The following is a 6,807-nucleotide window of genomic DNA, read 5'->3' as shown; positions in this document are numbered from 1 at the left end:
ACGACAAGAATTCATAGTGTAATTCCTCTCTTGAAAAGAAAATCTTTTTAAGGATCCACTCCAAGGTTCAGTGTTTGTCTTGTGATGTACCAAAATCCGCTTAGTAGAAGATAAATGTGAATGTTCACAAGGAGGCCTTTGCTGGTTCCAAAAACTCTTTACCTTGGAATCAAGTAAAATTTGTTTGCTATCTCAAAATATCACACCAAAAAGAACGATGTTTTTGTATTTTCTATTTTTTTTTTTAATGAATGCAACTCTAACAATACAACTTACTATGAGGTCCTATTCTAATAGGGGGGTTAGCAAAGAAAATAATGAAACTAAAAGCAAATAACATTAAATCAAATAACTTGAAATTGAAATTCCTAAACGGACATAAGCTATAGAACACAACATGCTGCGAGTTAAACCTTCAAAGAAATCAGTAGGAAACCAATGAAAATAGGAGTAGTGCTTCCTAGAATCCACTGATTCAATCGTTGGTGAGAATCTTTAACAAATCAAATGATGTTTCACTCTTCATTAAATCGCAAGGCCACGAAAAGTGCACTCATGCGAGACAAAAAGCTATGTAGACACAATCGGGTGATCTCTTCTCAAGCTCGTTATGTTAACAGAATTCATATATCTATAGCAAACACCAGAACTAAAAGATTGCACAACCAAAAAAAACACAATAAACCTTTGGCTCAATCACAATCTTATGAATAAAATCCACAAAACAATGACACATTCAGGCAAGAATAACTACACTCCAAATGCTAGCACCAAAAGCATAATTTTATTGCATAATAACGGCGGCCCCTTTTTACATTTTATAATGGGGTATTTATAAGAAATCGTCTCCTCAATTTGTGTTGAGAGTGAGAGATATCTTAATGCAATAAAAATACCTTTAAAACATTAAAACAAACTAAATATATACAAACTGGTAATCTAACTGATGCTTGGAGTGACTCCATCCATATTTTATTCATTAATTGGATGCATGAGCCCTTTACATGTTAAAACAATGAAATCATGAGAGAGAAAATAGGAAGAAGCCATCAATCAAAGTAGAAGTGCATGGAGACACCAAAAATAGAAGTTGGCCCTTCACTTGATGTGTGTTGGAGTTATCTTGCCATCAAAATGTGTTTCCAATACATGGAAAGTGTTATTTTTGGAACTGGCAGTTGACTGTCGGCACACTTCTAAATTGCGGAGCCTCATGAAAATGTGGACCTATGGACTTGCGAAGCTGTGGAGCTACAGACCTGCAGATCTATGAAGTTGCAGACCTGTGGATCTATGAAACTACGAACCTCGACTGAGTCAAAAAACCTCAAAACTTTCCAAGTGTCAAAATTGAAATTTTGGCATCTGGGTTTTGTTCATCTTCATCCTAAAGATATGTTTGGATATTTTCCCTTGAATTTCTCTATAATCTCAGTAATTTTACTAGCATCGAGAAGATCCAAAGCCTCATACTTATCTTTGACCTTCTGTCTGTAGTTGTCCACCTCAATCCAAGTTTCTGCAAAATCCCTGAGTTTGGTATCCAACTCTAACAATGCTTCTTCTGTCCTGAAGGCTTGTCTGATATCTTCATCACTGGATGCTTCCTCTAAAGTTTTTCTGAAGTTTTCCACAACTACCTCAATTGGTAAAAGCTTCTCCCATTCTTCATCTTCAAAAATATCCAAGCATGCATCACTATATAGCTTTTCTGCTTCCAAAATTCGCTCTCGAGCTTGGTCCTTGAGCCTATGTATCTCATCATGCAATGTTTCCATCACTTTATTTCCCTCTACAATCTTTTCTATCAATCATCTATTATGTCTAGTTCTTTGCTAGTATATACATAATTCAAAATGCGGTACCTTTGTCCTTTTATGGTGTGTAGAATTTGCAAATCCGACCCAAACTCGTACCTCATCCATAATGCTGAAATCCTGCCTCAAAATTGCCATGATCTTATCAACGTTGTCTTGTGTAGCGTGCAATAATTTTAGACTTCCTGTAATTATAGTGATACCCCTATCCTCAAGGTTGTCTTGCCAATCCTGAAAAGCTCTCAAAAATGGATTGAGCCGTACACCTTCCCCTTCTTTCAGAATGGTAGTCAAAGTCTCCTCGGGGCGTTCAGAGTCAAGAGGACCAATAACTTCAGCTAGATATCCTTCCAAGATCTCAACTTACCTTTGAAGTGCTCTGATTTCAATCTCATCACGTTCCATGTGGTTAAGAACCTCTTTGACTCCCATAGTCATCATTTGTTGAGAAGTATCCCGTGTAGGTTTCCCTATTGTGATATCCTTTACCTCATAGTCCTGAAGGCTGATAGCTTCTTCATCTGTACCTTTCAGGGGATGAGCCACTTGTGCAAATAGGTCCTGATTTTGAGTAGTGGTAATGAATGCAAATGGTGTTGCATCCTGTAATGGAGAGTTAGGCTTGCTCAAAATCTCTGCAATGTCACAGATATCATCTTCTGAAGTAAAGAATTGATGCTTAGCACTTCTCATTATTTCCTTTCAGAACCATCTCGGGATATGTCTTTCTCCAACCTTAGCTCTAGATGATGAAGAAATGTGTTCAGCTACCTCCTTCCCTTTGTCATTTTTTCTTGGAGTTTCCTATTTTGAGGGTTCTTCTTCTGTAGTCTCAGTTTCTATAGATCCCGTAGTTTGATCCTCAACTTCCTAAGAAGGCTGTTGTATACATTCCATTACTTGTGCCTCTTTTGATGGCTAACTAGTAACCCTTGGTTCTAGTTCTCCTTGTAATGATGATTCCTTTTGAACATGTTCTTCTAAACTCAGGGGTGGAGGTGTCACTGAAACCCTATCTACCATCATAGACTGCGGTGAAGATGGGGGCAATTGATGAGGACCTTCTATCTCAGATGGCATCTGCATCCCATCTTGCTATTGAGATTCACCTGTAGGAGTATCTCTAATCTTATCTCCAACCAATTCTGTACCCACTGGCATGAAATCAAAATCTAGAATGGAGAGAATATTATCACCTAGCTCTCTTTGCTCATTCACCCATCGTTGTACTTCATCTTCTGATGAAGAGAGCTCTATTGTTTTAGCTTGGGTGGGTAGTGGGATATTTGTGACATTCTTCTTTCTTTCCAATTCTGTAGCTTTGGAAAGTCGGGTTCTCCCTTATAGAGGCACTTGTTCTTCCTCCCCATCTGACTCTGTTTCATCCTCATCTAATTCCTCGAGAATAGTTTCAGGAACAGAGGGATTAGGTACTAATCTTTTATGAACTCTCTGCCTCTTGTTCATTCTAACCTTGACCCTCCTTTGCTTCTGTGGAACCATAGGAGAAGCAAGCTCTTGATGCATCAGAGGAATGGATGTCTCTAGAATCTCTCCCTCCCCTTGCTGGCTTGACAAAATAGGAGGCAATAGAAAATCAACCTGGAAATGAGAAATCCCAGAGTCGTGGGGGTCCTAGGGAGTAGATTCATGTTGCTGCAAAGGGGACTGTTCTTCAACATGCTCTGTCTGGATCCTCTGAGGAGAGGCTCTCTTCCTCTTTTCTTTCTTCTTCTCTGGTGGATGGTAATATCCCACTGGATGATCAAGCTGGTAGACTGTTTCTGGGCTGATAGGAGACTGGAGTGAAAAGATAGGAACTGTGACTTTCCTCCCCTTTACCTTTTCTGGGCGAGCATGTATATGGAATATCACTGTATTCGAAATTGGATCAAGCAGAAAGGTATTCTTGATCCAACTCTTTGTCATTCTGATGACATGTCTTTCTCGATGATTAATATCATCCCCTTCCTCTATCAATTTTTGCATTCAGAATGGGCCTCTCACCAACTTTATCTATATTAAATAAGGGATCTAATAGCTCCTGCAAATCTTGTATCCTTATCTCATCCGAGATGGTCAAATGGATAGCTTTCTCTGCTAAATACAAAGTCATTCTACAATAGTCCCTGATACGGACATTATAGTCATTTGTGGCATTCATCCAATGATCTTTAATAGCATCCTCGTGGTAGAGTTCTTTTCCTGCCAAATTTTCCACTTTACCAACACTATCAAAGAACGGCCGGGGAGAGTTATATTCCTCAAGAGGATAGTTCTCCCATTCCCACTTGAAGGTTGGGATATCTTGCTTTCTCTTTACTTGGTATGCCCCTATTATAAAAGGCCAATCCCAACAAGGCCTTCGTTGTTTCTTGATCCTCTCATAGGCTGACTCAATCTATCGAGAAATTTCCATCAGAGCCAACTTATCACTTGGGTACCTTGGGAGCTTCTTTTGATGCATAGATGCACCACCAAACTGAATGTATGTGAATGTCCAGAACCAAATAAAATATGCACCGAGAGCTGTGATTTGTGCCTTGGCCTCATCAGACAATCTCTTTCCATAGTCGCCTTCGATGAATTGAATGATGGCAAAGATAAAGGCATCATTCACAATCTGATACTCTTTGCTTTGCGGTGAGAGCTTTTTCTTAACTAACTGAGGATAAACTATATAAGGCCATGCATTAGGATCCTACATACTACCCTTTTTCTACAACCCGGGATCATTGGTGGCCCTTGCTGCAAGTAGATAAATCACATAAGAAGTCATATAGAACTTCTTCTTGTCCTTTACTATCCGCAACTGATCACACAAGTTCTCACTAAGTGTGGTAGCCCAAAATAGTGGCATCTTTGCATGTCTGATGGTTTCAATGAAGTTAACCATGAGTGGACCTGCTACCGATAGTCCCATAACTCTACTTAGGAGAATGATTGAATATCCAATGTCATCCCTCATATATCCTCAAGCCATATCCACTTTGCTGATTGTCTTTCCTCGAGATGGCTTCTCAATGAAGTATAAGGAATATATAATGTCCATGGCCTCCTGGTGATGATCTTTATGCCACTTCTCAGCTGCTTCATATGAAAGCCTGATAAACTGATCAGCTCTAGGTAAGTGAAAGATTCTCTCGATATTATCAGGTCGTAGATCCAAGACTACTTCCCCAGTGACACTCTTTACCACCCTTTGCTCAGGAACAAAATTTTAGGATAAGGTCATGATCAATTTAGCTGACTGAATAGCCTCAGGATGTGATGCTGCAGTTAGCAATCCAGACCATTTTAAGGCGGATCTCAAAGAAAATCTTTCAGTTGGGTTGTTACAAACCCTCAAAAATTCTCCCAAGTCTGTGTGTCCAAGTTCTATGTCTTTGATCTCAGAGTGTTCATTGTGTAACCATGACTTCGAGGTTATGACTTGATACTTGTATACGACTGGCTTTGCTATTGATCCGGATGTGGACACCATTTGATTATATTACCTGTACATCACAAAGAGAAAAAATAATTAATTACTGGATACATAAAACACATTAAAAAAATGATACTCAAAAACCAATTTTATTTTACTTATGGTGTTTATTTTATTTATTATTATTATTATTATTATTATTGACTCAAATAATCTAACTAATCAACTAATTTTCTTCTCCCGATTCTCAAAATGAGAGTCAGGAGTCGAAAAAAAAGTTAGGGGGTCCCCATTCCGGACTCGAAATGGGGTGTGTGTTGTGAATACCACAAAAATAATTCCATTGGAATGCCACTGAGTTAAAGGATTTAAAAATGACTATTAGGTCAACCTTAATCCAAAGGATTTTACCCTAAATCGAGACAATGATTAGAGAGCAATAGTAAGGCTTGATCTGATAAAAAATTATAACTCACTTATAGATTATAGATCTTTGTTTAGTCCTCCATTTTGTTGGTCTTCATTCACTTCATCTCTGATAGCTTGTTCACCCTTCAAGCATTCATCATCTTAAGCCATCTTGCTTTGCATGCCAATTGCATACTCTATAGTTTAGCCTTCATATGAAGCAATACCCTAGAATCTTTGTCTACCTTTTTTTTCACACATGCCAACACTTAGCTAACTATCTCTAACCTTTGCTTCATGCCTTGTATCCTCTTATAAAGAGAATTTAGATCTTTTGTCACTTCATCATAATCATCCATTCCAAGGTTAGGTAGGATTCATTGAATCTAACCATATTTCTATTTTAGCTCCCTCTAAAAACTTCCTTTACAATCCTCCATGAATTTTCCTCAAAATAGTTTACCTTGAATTTTGTGCCACCAACACATCAATCTTATCTTCCACACGAAGATCAACCTTGTCAGCTTAGATTCATCAAATTCATGATCTAACTCATAATGATGTCACTCAACATCATCTAACCTCTGATGCTTGGCACACACTATGGTTCTTGACATCCACTAACAATTCATTCAACACATACTAAAGTTTACTGATGCTTAGCATCAACTAAACTTTCCTCAGCTTATGTTCACTCGACATATACTGAAACTTCGCTTTGCTTGGATCTAAGTGATTTTTTGCTTGGCTTGTACAAACTTTTCTCGGCACCTATAGTGCCCTCAATCAAGCTTAGAAGACATAATTATTCTTACTTGTTCTTTAAACTTATCAATGTATCCATCCTTTATATCCTTAAGTAGATAATCAATACACTATATCATCACCATCTTAATTGATCTTTGTACTCATTTTTCATACAATAACTCAACCTTTCCTCTAGGTGCTCTTGTTATCACATTTAATCAAATCCTCTTTATTAATCAAACAAATTATAATACTCAAATCAACTAAGTAGTTGTCTTACCAGTAGGTTGTAACTTTGACTTCAGTAGCAAAATAATGATTGAAAGACGTTCTCATACTTGTATCAATATTTTCTCAACAATATCCCTCTTTGGAATTGATGGCACATCAATACCAACAACAATACCA

Source organism: Cupressus sempervirens, chromosome 1 (assembly GCF_028749045.1).
Source record: "Cupressus sempervirens isolate cs-2001-9-10 chromosome 1, ASM2874904v1, whole genome shotgun sequence".
NCBI classification, from domain to species: domain Eukaryota; kingdom Viridiplantae; phylum Streptophyta; class Pinopsida; order Cupressales; family Cupressaceae; genus Cupressus; species Cupressus sempervirens.
The sequence above is the reverse complement of the archived record's forward strand: the minus strand, read 5'-3'. Positions refer to the sequence as shown.